The following is a 12,450-nucleotide window of genomic DNA, read 5'->3' as shown; positions in this document are numbered from 1 at the left end:
CACTGCCGCAGGACAACCGGAGGGGTTGAGGAGACTCCATGTAGGGACTCATTGACAGTACTGGTTTACCTCTCATAAATCACGAGAGCAAGTCTTGTGTGTGGGAGGTACAGCAGAAGCACTTGCCATGCAGCCAAGATCCACCTGGACCATTGTTCATGGTTCATGGCCAGGCTGCCCACAGACCTGATTATAATATGATTTCTGACTGTGTTGCACTCAGACTCTACAAAGAGTACAGGGAAGCCAGAAATAGGCCAAAGGACAACAAAGGGGAAACATTTGCAATATGTCAGTCAATTGTAATGACTTACTGTCATATTAAACAGCTAATTGAGGACTGCAGAGAAATACTGGACAACAGCAATCTGGTACTAGTGACTATAAACAACACCACAGTGTCCTGGAGAGTTAAATTTTACAGCTTGATACATTCACTTAAATATGAAAACTTATCTATTCATAGAAAATAAATTCCAAACAAATAATTCCCCTCTCTAGTCTGCAGGATCGGCAGAGAGAACCAACCGTGATTCATTACTTCAAGGGGTGCAGCTTCCTCAGCAGGTTCATTTGGCAGGGGAATCCCTCCACGAGGCCCAGGACCTACCATCTGAACCGGTTCAACATGGGCTTACAGTTATGGAGTTCCAGGAACCTGTGCCATCGCTGTGCCAGAACACATTGACTGCCGAAACTGGACACACAGACACTGGAAGATTTATTTAGTGCCAGATCAAACAAAGGAGATGACGCCTAGCCTGTGGAGGTTGCTTTCCCTGCTTCGTCTGACCTTGCCTATTGTGAGCAGGGTCAAAGCTCAGTGCCAGCATCTCTCTCTCTCTCAGGGCTGGTCTCCATACCAGCTTCCACCAATGCCAGAGTCTCAACATCAGAGCTGGTCCCCATACCAGCTTCCACCAACGCCAGAGTCTCAACATCAGGGCTGGTCCCCATACCAGCTTCCACCAACGCCAGAGTCTCAACATCAGGGCTGGTCCCAATACCAGCTTCCACCAACGCCAGAGTCTCAACATCAGGGCTGGTCCCCATACCAGCTTCCACCAACGCCAGAGTCTCAACATCAGGGCTGGTCCCCATACCAGCTTCCACCAACGGGAGAGCATTCAGCCAGAAGAGTGTGGTAAAAAGCAAACTCAGAGCTCAGATGTCCTTGCGGACCCTAACTCCACCTTGTAGATCCAATATGGACTGAAGCTGTCTGGTGAGGCTTGCTCTGAGCACCAGCTGCCTGATAATGTTTTGCAGCTGCTTATTCATTTTGTAATGGTAATGGAGGGAATTTTGGGATGGTTAAGAATGTCAACGTTTGTATTTTTTTTCTGACTGTCATTTCCCAGTACCTTTTTGTATGTGAAAGTAATGAATATTATCAGTGGCCTTATTGATGCAGCACAATGGACTATAAAATGGACTTTTTGTTAATATTTGTTTATTTTATTTTATGGGTGCTTCAGAGGTATTAAAAGCAGGAAGTTACATTGGACTGCAGGAAGAGAGCAAGGAGAGACGGGGCTATGTCAGCGTTTGGAGGTCAGCGGCGTGGGAGGACAATCGGCCTAACTTTCCTTGGTTTAAGGACTCTATGTCTGGTGAGATAGCGTAGTTTTACTGATCAGAGCTAAGGCACTCATCACTTACCTGCCTCTCTAAGCAGAGATTTTTTTTTTGTTCCTTTCTTTGGACTTGGACTTCTGGGGGGAATCAATCTTTCATGGGACTGATTTATTGATATTAACGAACTGAAGAAACCTTAAAGATCACTGAACCGGGTGTAAGTGTTTATGTTGTTTTGAATTGATTATAGGCAACCGCACCGTGCTGTCTTTGTCTAAGACGTCCCGCAGCGGACACAATTTAAGTTTGTTTTTCATTAATAAATTCTGGGAATCAGACATTTCTGAAGCACTTTCGTTAATTAATAATTTCAACATTAATTTTGGTTGTGGTTTGGTTCATGTTTGTACTTTGAATTTATGAGTATAATTTGTTTGATCAGTCTCTGGGGGTGGCCTAAAAAATTAAAAATGATGATCCACCATGTCTTCAGTGCCTATTGCTTAAGGAAAAAGGTGCCTTTCTGTGTGGAGTCTGCATGTTCTCCCCGTATTCACCTGGGGTATCCTCCTTAAAAAAAAAAAACATTAAAAACATGCAAGAAGATCACCACCTGACCAATGGTGACAAACGAAAGCTGGGTCCCTGGGCGCCGCTGTCAGCTGGTGGTCTGCCGCTCCTGGTCTGCCACAGAGGAAGGACGTGACAGAATTGGTTAAGTGCGGAAAAACGAATTTCACAAAATGCATGTTGTGTCCAGTTTCCCCCCTCTGTAACTCTGTGTTTCTTTCTGTCTTTCTTTCTATGAGCCAGCACAGCCTCTGTGTGTGTGTGTGTGTGTGTGTGTGTGTGTGTGTGGGGGGGGGGGGGGGGGGGAAGCATTTTTAAAAATGTTAAAAATGCTTATATAGGAAAACTAATGTGTAGAGACAATTTTGCGGTGGACCAGTGTGGGTTGTGGTTGGGATGGGCTTTGATTTTAAGGCCCTTTAAAAAGTGGAGCCTACTCAACACCTTGATCTTTTGCAAAAGTATTAAGCATCAACCCTGGAATGTGACAAACATATAAATCTAATTTAGCAGATCAAGGGACAAGAGGATACATGCCTGCACATTTATGAAGTGATCCCGCTATGAGGCCGTGAGGATACACCTGTGATTCCTTGCTCAAGTCTCCTTGGGAAGCCTGCCCTCTCCTCACCTCCTCACTGCTGGTTTACTGAATGGAGACATCCTTGATGATTGATGAGGAGCCATAAAAGGAAGGCGGGGACATGGGGAAAACACAAGGATAGACACAGCTGTGATTATGACACTTTCAACATATACTCAAGTGAAACAATTCAATTCAATTCAATTTTATTTGTATAGCGCCAAATCACAACAGAAGTTGTCTCAGGACACTTTCCATATAGAGCTGGTACAGACCAAGCTCTTTTATCTACAAAGAAACCAACAATTCCCCCATGAGCAAGCACTTGGCGACAGTGGCGAGGAAAAACTTCCTTTTAACAGGCAGAAACCTCGAGCAGAGCCAGACTCTGGGTGGGCAGCCATCTGCCTCGACTGGTTGGGTGAGAGAGGAAGAGCAAGAGAGGGAGAGTGAGACAGACAGACAGACAGACAGACAGACAGACAGACAGAAAAGCAGTCAGAGAGAGAGAGAGAGAGAGAGAGAGAGAGACAGAGACAGAGACAGAGAGACAGACACGCAGTCACAGTAACAGTGACAGTGGATGTAATAATAGCAGTAGCAGTTGCAGTGGATGTCAGGCAGGGCCAAGGCAGGAGATGCAGCTGAAATCCACAATCCAGATTCAGCCACTGTCCATGGGAACCTGCAAGACGACAAAGCACAGAGACTCCAGGGAAGGAGCTAAGTTAGTAACACGCCGTGGTAGGACATGAGAGCGTGCGGATGGAGAGGGACAGAAGGACGGAGGAGCTCGGTGTATCTTTGGATGTCCCCCGACAGTCTAATCCTATAGCAGCATAACTAGGGGCTGGTCCAGGACAAGCCTGAGCCAGCCCTAACTATAAGCTTTATCAAAAAGGAAAGTTTTAAGCCTACTCTTAAATGTAGAGACAGTGTCTGCCTCCCGGACAAAGACTGGAAGATGGTTCCACAGGAGAGGAGCTTGATAGCTAAATGCTCTGACTCCTGTTCTGCTTTTTGAGACTTTAGGAACCATAAGTAGACCTGCATTCTGGGAACGCAGTGTTCGAGTAGGGCAATAAGGTACTATGAGCTCTTTAAGATAAGAAGGTGCCTGGCCATTTATGGCTTTGTAAGTAAGGAGGAGAATTTTAAACTCTATTCTAAACTTTACAGGGAGCCAGTGCAAAGTGGCGAGTATTGGAGAAATATGATCTCGCTTCCTGGTTTTTGTCAGAACACGTGCTGCAGCGTTCTGGAGCAACTGGAGAATATTCAGCAACAAATTTGGGCAGCCTGATAGTAAAGAATTGCAATAATCCAGCCTGGAAGTTACGAATGCATGGACTAGTTTTTCTGCATTATTTTGAGATAAAATATGCCTGATTTTTGCGATATTACGTAGGTGAAAAAAGGCAGTCCTTGAAATTTGTTTTACATGGGAGTGAAAGGACATGTCTTGGTCAAAGATAACTCCCAGATTCTTTACAGTGGTGCTGGAGGCCAGCGCAATGCCATCCATAACTGCTATGTCATCAGAAAGTGACTTTCTAAGATGTTTAGGGCCTACTACTATAACTTCAGTTTTGTCCGAGTTTAGCATCAGAAAATTGCAGGTCATCCAGGTCTTTATGTCATGAAGACATGCTTGTAGTCTAGTTAACTGACTGGTTTCTTCCGGTTTCATTGATAAATATAGCTGGGTATCATCTGCATAGCAATGAAAATTTATTGAGTGCTTCCTGATAATCTTACCTAAAGGAAGCATATATAAGGTGAATAGAATTGGTCCAAGCACAGAACCCTGCGGAACTCCATAGCTGACTTTAGTGAGCACAGAGGAGTCGTCATTAACGCGTACAAACTGAGAGCGATCTGACAAGTAGGATTTAAGCCAGCTTAGCGCAGTTCCCTTAATGCCAATGAAATGTTCCAGTGTCTGCAATAGGATGCCATGGTCAATGGTGTCAAATGCAGCACTAAGATCCAGTAAGACTAGTACAGAGACAAATCCTTTATCAGATGCAATTAGAAGGTCATTTGTAACTTTAACCAGTGCTGTCTCTGTGCTATGATGCACTCTAAATCCTGACTGGAAATCCTCGAATAAACTATTATTGTTTAGAAAGTCGCACAGCTGATTGGCAACTGCTTTCTCAAGAGTTTTTGAGAGAAAGGGAAGGTTGGATATCGGTCTATAGTTGGCTAAAACCCCTGGATCAAGAGTAGGCTTTTTCAGTAGCGGTTTTATCACAGCTACTTTAAAGGACTGTGGTACGTAGCCTGTTGATAAAGAGAGATTGATCATGTCTAAAACTGAAGAGTCAATTAGAGGTAATACTTCTTTAAACAGCTTAGTCGGGATAGGATCTAAAATACAGGTAGATGATTTTGATGATGAAATTATTGAAATTAGTTGGTGAAGGTCAACAGGAGTAAAACAGTCTAAAACTGCGACAGACTGAGTAACAGTTTCTACGATTTCTGCGTTTGAAGACAAAACAGTACCTGTTAACTGCAGGAGTCGATGAATTCTGTCTCTAATAGTTAGAATTTTATCATTAAAGAAGCTCATGAAGTCATTACTGTTCAGAGCTAAAGGAATACATGGTTCAACAGAATTATGGCTCTGTCAGCCTGGCTACAGTGCTGAAGAGAAACCTGGGATTGTTCTTATTTTCCTCTATTAGTGCAGAGTAATAGGCTGCCCTGGCACTGCGGAGGGCTTTCCTGTATATTTTAAGACTGTCTTGCCAGGCGGACCGAAATTCTTCCAAATTGGTAGAACGCCATGTCCTTTCTATTTTCCGTGAAGTTTGCTTTAATTTGCGGGTTTGAGGAGTATACCATGGAGCTAACCTCCTATGTTTAATTTTCTTCTTTTTTAGGGGAGCAACAGAGTCAAGTGTCATACGCAACGATCCTGTAGCACTATCAACCAGGAAGTCAATCTGGGAGGGACTAACGTTAGCATAAGACTCCTCTGTTGTATTGAGACATGGCATTGAATTAAATACTGATGGGATCATATCCTTAAATTTAGCTACAGCACTATCAGACAGGAGTCTGGTATAAGAATTTTTGCCTACTGGCTGGTAGTCTGGTAATATGAATTGGAAAGTTATTAAATGATGGTCTGATAGAAGAGGATTCTGTGAGGAGACTATTAAGTCTTCGATTTCAATGCCATATGTCAGAACAAGGTCGAGGGTGTGGTTAAAACAGTGAGTCGGTTCATGTACATTCTGGCGGAAGCCAACTGAGTCTAACACTGAGATAAACGCAGTGTTAAGGCTGTCATTATCAACGTCGACATGTACATTAAAGTCACCTACAATAATTACTTTATCTGCTTCAAGAACTAAACTTGATAGAAACTCTGAGAACTCAGCTATAAATTCGGAGTAAGGACCAGGAGAGCGGTATACTACAACAAATAAAAGTGGCTGCACTGTTTTCCATTTCTCATGAGAAAGAGTGAGAACAAGGCTTTCAAATGAGTTATAGTCGAGTTTAGGTTTAGGGTTGATCAAAAGGCTTGAGTCAAAAATGGCTGCAACTCCACCTCCTCTGCCGCTGCCTCGAGGAATGTAGGTATTAATATGGCTCAGAGGAGTAGCTTCATTTAGGCTCACATACTCTTCAGGACACAGCCAGGTTTCAGTCAGACAAAATAAATCAATATTATGGTCTGATATTAACTCATTTACTCGAACAGCTTTAGAGGACAGAGATCTGATGTTAAGGAGTCCACATTTAATTCTCCTATCTTGTTGTACTATTGCAGAGGTTGTTCTAATTTTAATTAGATTCTTATGTTTAACTCCTCTTCTCTGTACTTTTGGTTTACTTAGTTTACGTGGTCGGGGGGCAGACACAGTCTCTATGGAGTGTTGGGTGGGTAACTGCTCTAATGGAGGCGCAGAGAAGCGTGTAGGACTGCAGCTCTGCCTCCTGGTCTCAACTCTGAGTTGTCAGGGGTTAGGTTCATAAATAAAATCGGTCAGATTTCTAGAGATGAGAGCTGCTCCCTCCAAAGTGGGATGGATGCCGTCTCTCCTAATCAGACCAGGTCTTCCCCAGAAAGTCTGCCAATTATCAATGAAGCCAACACCGTTTGCTGGACACCACCTCGACAGCCAGCGATTGAACGATGACATGCGGCTAAACATATCATCACTGGTCAGATTTGGCAGGGGTCCAGAGAAAACTACGGAGTCCGACATCGTTTTAGCATATGTACACACCGATTCCACATTAATTTTAGTGACCTCCGATTGGCGTAACCGGGTGTCATTACCGCCGACGTGAATAACAATCTTACGGTATTTACGCTTATCCTTAGCCAGCAGTTTCAAATTTGATTCGACGTCGCCCGCTCTGGCCCCCGGCAGGCATTTGACTATGGTCGCTGGTGTCGCTAACTTCACATTTCTCAAAATGGAGCTGCCAATAATCAGAGTTGGTTTCTCAGCGGGTGTGTCGCCGAGTGGGGAGAACCTGTTAGAAACATGAAGCGGTTGGTGGTGACCCGTGGGCTTCAGCTTGGGACTATGCTTCCTTCGAACAGTCACCCAGCCTCCCTGGTTTCCCGGCTGCTCGGGAGCTGTCGAGGGACGGCTAGCCGGAGCTGCACTTGGTCGGTCCGCACCGGCTACGGGGGCCTGGCTAACTATAGCTAATGGTTTTGTTTCCATGGTGCGGAGCTGAGCTTCCAATTCACTAAGCCTCGCCTCCAACTCACCAAATAAACTACATTTATTACACGTACCAGTATCACTAAAGGAGGCAGAGGAGTAGCTAAACATGTGACACACCAAGCAGGAGAGAGCTGGAGAGGGACTGGGAGAAGCCATCGCTAGCTGCTAGGCTAAGTTGGTATAGCTAGCAGAGCAGACAAGCGCGTAGACAAATAAAATTGACGGTCGCTAAATAAACAGACTTATGGGTGCTTGAGCAGAACTAATGTTACTCTAGAGCACGGATAAAAGGCCGCTGTAACAAAACACAGAGCAAATTACACTCAGAGGAACAAGAGCGACAAACGCACACTACTCGTAAGGCAGCAACCAGAAACAGGAAGTGAGACGATACGCTTACCTCAGCACGTCAGCCAAACAAACATTTAAGTTGTTGGAATGAGATACTTTCTTCAACATGATAGGTTGACCATAGCTGTTACCTGTTTTAGGTCATGATTGTCATAACATACCTTAGAGACTTAGATATGCTCTCAACCATGATGACTGAGAGTTCTCATCTGGTTTTTGACCATGAGACTGAATATTTTTCATTTCATGAGGCCATTCACCACTGGTCTCACAACAGAACACCATCCTCTGTATGGGATTTTCTGTTTAACACTGTCTAGCTGTATTCATGAGTGGGACCAGGTTGACATCCGTCGTCTCAAGGAATCCAAAATCATACAGGTCATGTTCCTACAGAAGCACACGTTCTGGCCAAAATCAGCTCCAGTGAACTAGCCAAGAATTGCAGAAGGAGAACTTGTGGGATTGAGGAAACCTATAGCCTGATCCAAGGATTGCTGAAGTCCATGTGGGAACTGACTGACCCCTCAGGTGTACGCCTGATCAACCGTAAGAGAATGACACGTGTGTGGGAGGTGCTTTGATGACAGCTTTGCACACTCTTCGCATTCTCTCAATCAGCTTCATGAGGTAGTCACCTGGAGTGGTTTTCAATTAACAGGTGTGCCTTGTGGGCTGCACGGTGGCGCAGAAGGTAGTGCGCGTGCCTCAAGAAGGTCACCGGTTCGATTCCCAGGTCAGGCCTTTCTGTGTGAAGTTTGCATGTTCTTCCCGTGCATGCGTGGGTTCTCTCCGGGCACTCAGACCAAAAACAACATCCCACAGACCAAAAACATGCTCATTAGGTTAATTGGTGACTGTAAAATTGCCCCTAGGTGTGAGTGTGAGTGTGAATGGTTGTATGTCTGTATATGTTGCCCTGTGATCGACTGGCGACCAGTCCAGGGTGTACCCCACCTCCTGCCCATTGACAGCCGAGATAAGCTCCGGCCCCCCGCGACCCCGAAAGGGATAAGCGGCATAGAAAATGGATGGATGGATGGAGCTGTGCCTTGACGAAAGTTAATTTCTGGAATTTCTTGCCTTCTTAATGTGTTTGAGACCATCAGTTGTGTTGTGCAGAGGCAAGGTTGGTACAAAGGTCTATACAGTGAATACCCCTATTTGACTACTGTTCTAATCCATATCATGGCGAGAACCACTCAACTAAGTAAAGAGAAACAATATTCAAGAACTTTGAACGTATCCTCAAGTGCAGTCACAAAGACCATCAAATGCTATGATGAAACTGGCTCTCATGAGGACCGCCACAGGAAAGGAAGACCAAGAGTTACCTCTGCTGCAGAGGATAAGTTCATCAGAGTTACCAGCCTCAGAAATTGAAAATTAACAGCACCTCAGATTAGAGCCCACATAAATGCTTCACAGAATTCAAGTAGTAGACACATCTCAACATCAACTGTTCAGAGGAGACTGTGTGAATCAGGCCTTCAAGGTCGAATTGCTGCAAAGAAGCCACTTCTGAGGAAGAACAAGTAGAAAAAGAGAATTGCTTGGGCCAAGAAACACAAGGAATGGACATTAGACCAGTGGAAATCTGTCCTTTAGTCTGATGAGTCGAAACTTAAGATTTTTGGCTCCACCCTCCATGTCTTTGTGAGAAGCAGAAAAGGTGAGCAGATGGTTTCTATATGTGTGGTTCCCACCATGAAGCATGGAAGAGGAGGTGTGATGGTGTGAGGGTGCTTTGCTGGTGACACTGTGATTTATTCAAAATTCAGGGCACGCTTAACCAGCATGGCTACCACAGCATTCCGCAGCGATATGCCATCTCATCTGGTTTGCGCTTAGTGGGACCATCACTTGTTTTTCAACAGGACAATAACCCCAAACACACCTCCAGGCTATGTAAGGGCTATTTGACCAAGAAGGAGAGCAATGGAGTGCTGCGTCAGATGACCTGGCCTCAACAATCAAATGACCTAAACCCAACTGAGATGGTTTGAGATGAGTTGGACCACAGAGTGAAGGCAAGCAGCCAACAAGTGCTCAGCACCTCTGGGAACTCCTCCAAGACTGGTGGAAAACCATTCCAGGTGACTACCTCATGAAGCTGATTGAGAGCATGCGTCCAATTGTTTGACTGGTACTGTATATCTCTAGCGTGACTCATATCCTTTACAGGTCTGCTGTTGAATTATAGTCATATAAGAATATACATTTTCTACTAAGAAGATTGTACACATATACGGAAATGTGTGTCATCACCTAATAAATGAATAAACCAATATTTTAATCAAAGATTGAGATCTACTGTAATGCACACTCAGATGTACATGCACGAGCGTGGATCCAGATTGAACATGAACTGAGCCCATGAAGGTATGGATGCAAGTCGTGCATCAAACACTAAAATCTTCAATGTCCAGCTGATGTCCAACATGAATGCTCTTGGCAACCAAATGCTCGGTCGTGCACTCTGGCCAGAATTCATTCCCCCTGGGAGATCCACTGGTAAAGCACTGCAGGTGACACACCTTAAATGTGCCACTGCAAGGTCAGCTAACATTACCAGCGTAGAACATGTGGTCAGTCAGGAAAAGCACTGGCCATTCCCAGATAAAGTGAAGCTTTTCTTGCTAACACACATAAACATTTTTTTAACACATTTTTCACAACATATTCACTCATTACAATTAAAAAGTTCATTTCACATTCTTCTCAAACATAATGCATTTTCCTGTTTAGATATTCAAAATTGCCAGTTGGTAAAGCTAATACATAACGGTTTATCTATAGTTTATGGTAACTGCCATTTAACTAAATTACCTCAAATATAATCATCACTTACCTTTTAATGTCCATATTTGCAGAGGATTTTTCCAGAGATATCCAATTCACAGACTTGGTGGTCGTGTACTGCAGTCAATGGACAGATAGCTGGGGGGCTTCTTTCCTGTGGTAAACTGGTATTTGCTCTGGGAATAGTGGTGCAGAATACCTGCCCAGTATGCGCTCGGTTTACCTGTCTTCGACATTTCTGCAATTATCAGGATAAATGTTAGACAAAACCAGGAGATTTCAAGTTTTCCAATGATAACCAGCATGTCACAAAATGCTTCTTTGTAACTATACTACATGAGCATATTATATTTTATTTTATATATATTACATATATAATGCTGGATGATTTGAGTCTTAACAATAACATCAGCAGGAAGTGGGAAAAGTGCCGCGTCTGACAACTGTGGAGACACGTACATCGACAATTTCAACATCACGCCGGCTAGTGAATTAAAAATAATGAGAAATTTCAGAAATGCCAATATATTAATTCAAGTAATTCATTTGTTTGCACATACCTATTTTCTTCTGTTGTTCGGTCGTCAATCAAGAAATTCCGCTCTATCGTGCTCATCGTCTTCTTCTTCTTCTTCTTCTGCATTTTTCTTCTTCTTCGTCTTTTTAATTTTTTTTTTAATGTACTTATCTTAAATGTCTCCCTGAGCGTTATATTGCTGGGTGCATTTGTGTATGTTTTTGTTTTTTATGAAGACATTTTTTCTGTATTGGCCTGTGAATTCAATAAAGTTTTCTAAAATTAAAAAAAAAAAACGCTTACAGCTCTTAATAAGGTCCTACTATTTACTAAAGGATCCATTCATTAATTCGGGCATGTGTACACTGAATAGGTTCTGTGTCTGTAGTGTAGTGGTTATCACGTTCACATGAAAGGTCCCTGGTTTGAAATCAAGCAGAAACACAGATAGATAGATAGATAGATAGATAGATAGATAGATAGATAGATAGATAGATAGATAGATAGATAGATAGATAGATAGATAGATAGATAGATAGATAGATAGATAGATAGATAGATAGATGTGTCTATGGCATCTGCTGTCACTCAAGTCCATGACAGAAAATCAACAATTGTGTCTGAATCCAGTTCAAAATCTCACATTTCTGTGTGATGAGACAACATGATCTGTTTTCATTTTTGATGGCATTTCATACCAGATCGTCTACAAGTCATAACCTCACAGTGAGTCTGGAGCTGAATAACATAATGGGATTAAAGTAAAAAATGTATTCTGGAAGATACAGTTTTACAACCGCTGATCCAGATGATTCAGTGTATTGACCACAGGGAGTTTTAACATGGGGCTATCTTAATGCTGGTACTTCATCAAGATAGATGTGAGGAGGAGTATTTGATGCTTCTCATTGTTGATGCTATTTTCACATTTTACCTCCCAGCAATATTTTTTCAGAGTATCCACTTTAAATGTTTTCTTGTGGAAGCATTAACACAACCTGTATGTCTGAGGCAGCTGTCATTAAGTAGGAGAGAAAGGCCACACACTCTTCACATGGTTGGAGTGCAGTGCCACTGCTCGTTTCAACCGCAGTAATCAATTGTTCTCTAGCACACGCTTGGGTGTTATTGTGTTATTTCTATGTCATTGATCCGCAGCTGGTTGAAAAAAAAAGGACTCCCCGTCGGGGAATCGAACCCCGGTCTTCCGCGTGACAGGCGGAGATACTGTCCACTATACTAACGAGGAAGTGCGATTAAACATCATTTTTTGTGATAATGATTGTACATAGGTGAAATTCCTTTGGGACTCCCTACCAGTCAGTAACAAATGAAGAAGATAAAAC

At 43.3% G+C, this 12,450-nt stretch overlaps 1 non-coding gene across 1 annotated transcript; it reads right to left on the bottom strand.

Moving 5' to 3' along the window:
- Positions 1–12,281: 12,281 nt before the first annotated feature.
- Positions 12,282–12,353, bottom strand: trnad-guc (transfer RNA aspartic acid (anticodon GUC)). Its single transcript has one exon. It is a non-coding gene; the product is annotated as a tRNA-Asp (tRNA).
- Positions 12,354–12,450: the final 97 nt, after the last annotated feature.

Source organism: Chaetodon trifascialis, chromosome 19, assembly GCF_039877785.1.
Source record: "Chaetodon trifascialis isolate fChaTrf1 chromosome 19, fChaTrf1.hap1, whole genome shotgun sequence".
Taxonomy (NCBI): Eukaryota; Metazoa; Chordata; class Actinopteri; order Chaetodontiformes; family Chaetodontidae; genus Chaetodon; species Chaetodon trifascialis.
Note: the sequence above shows the minus strand (reverse complement) of the source record. Positions and strands in the feature narration are given on the sequence as shown.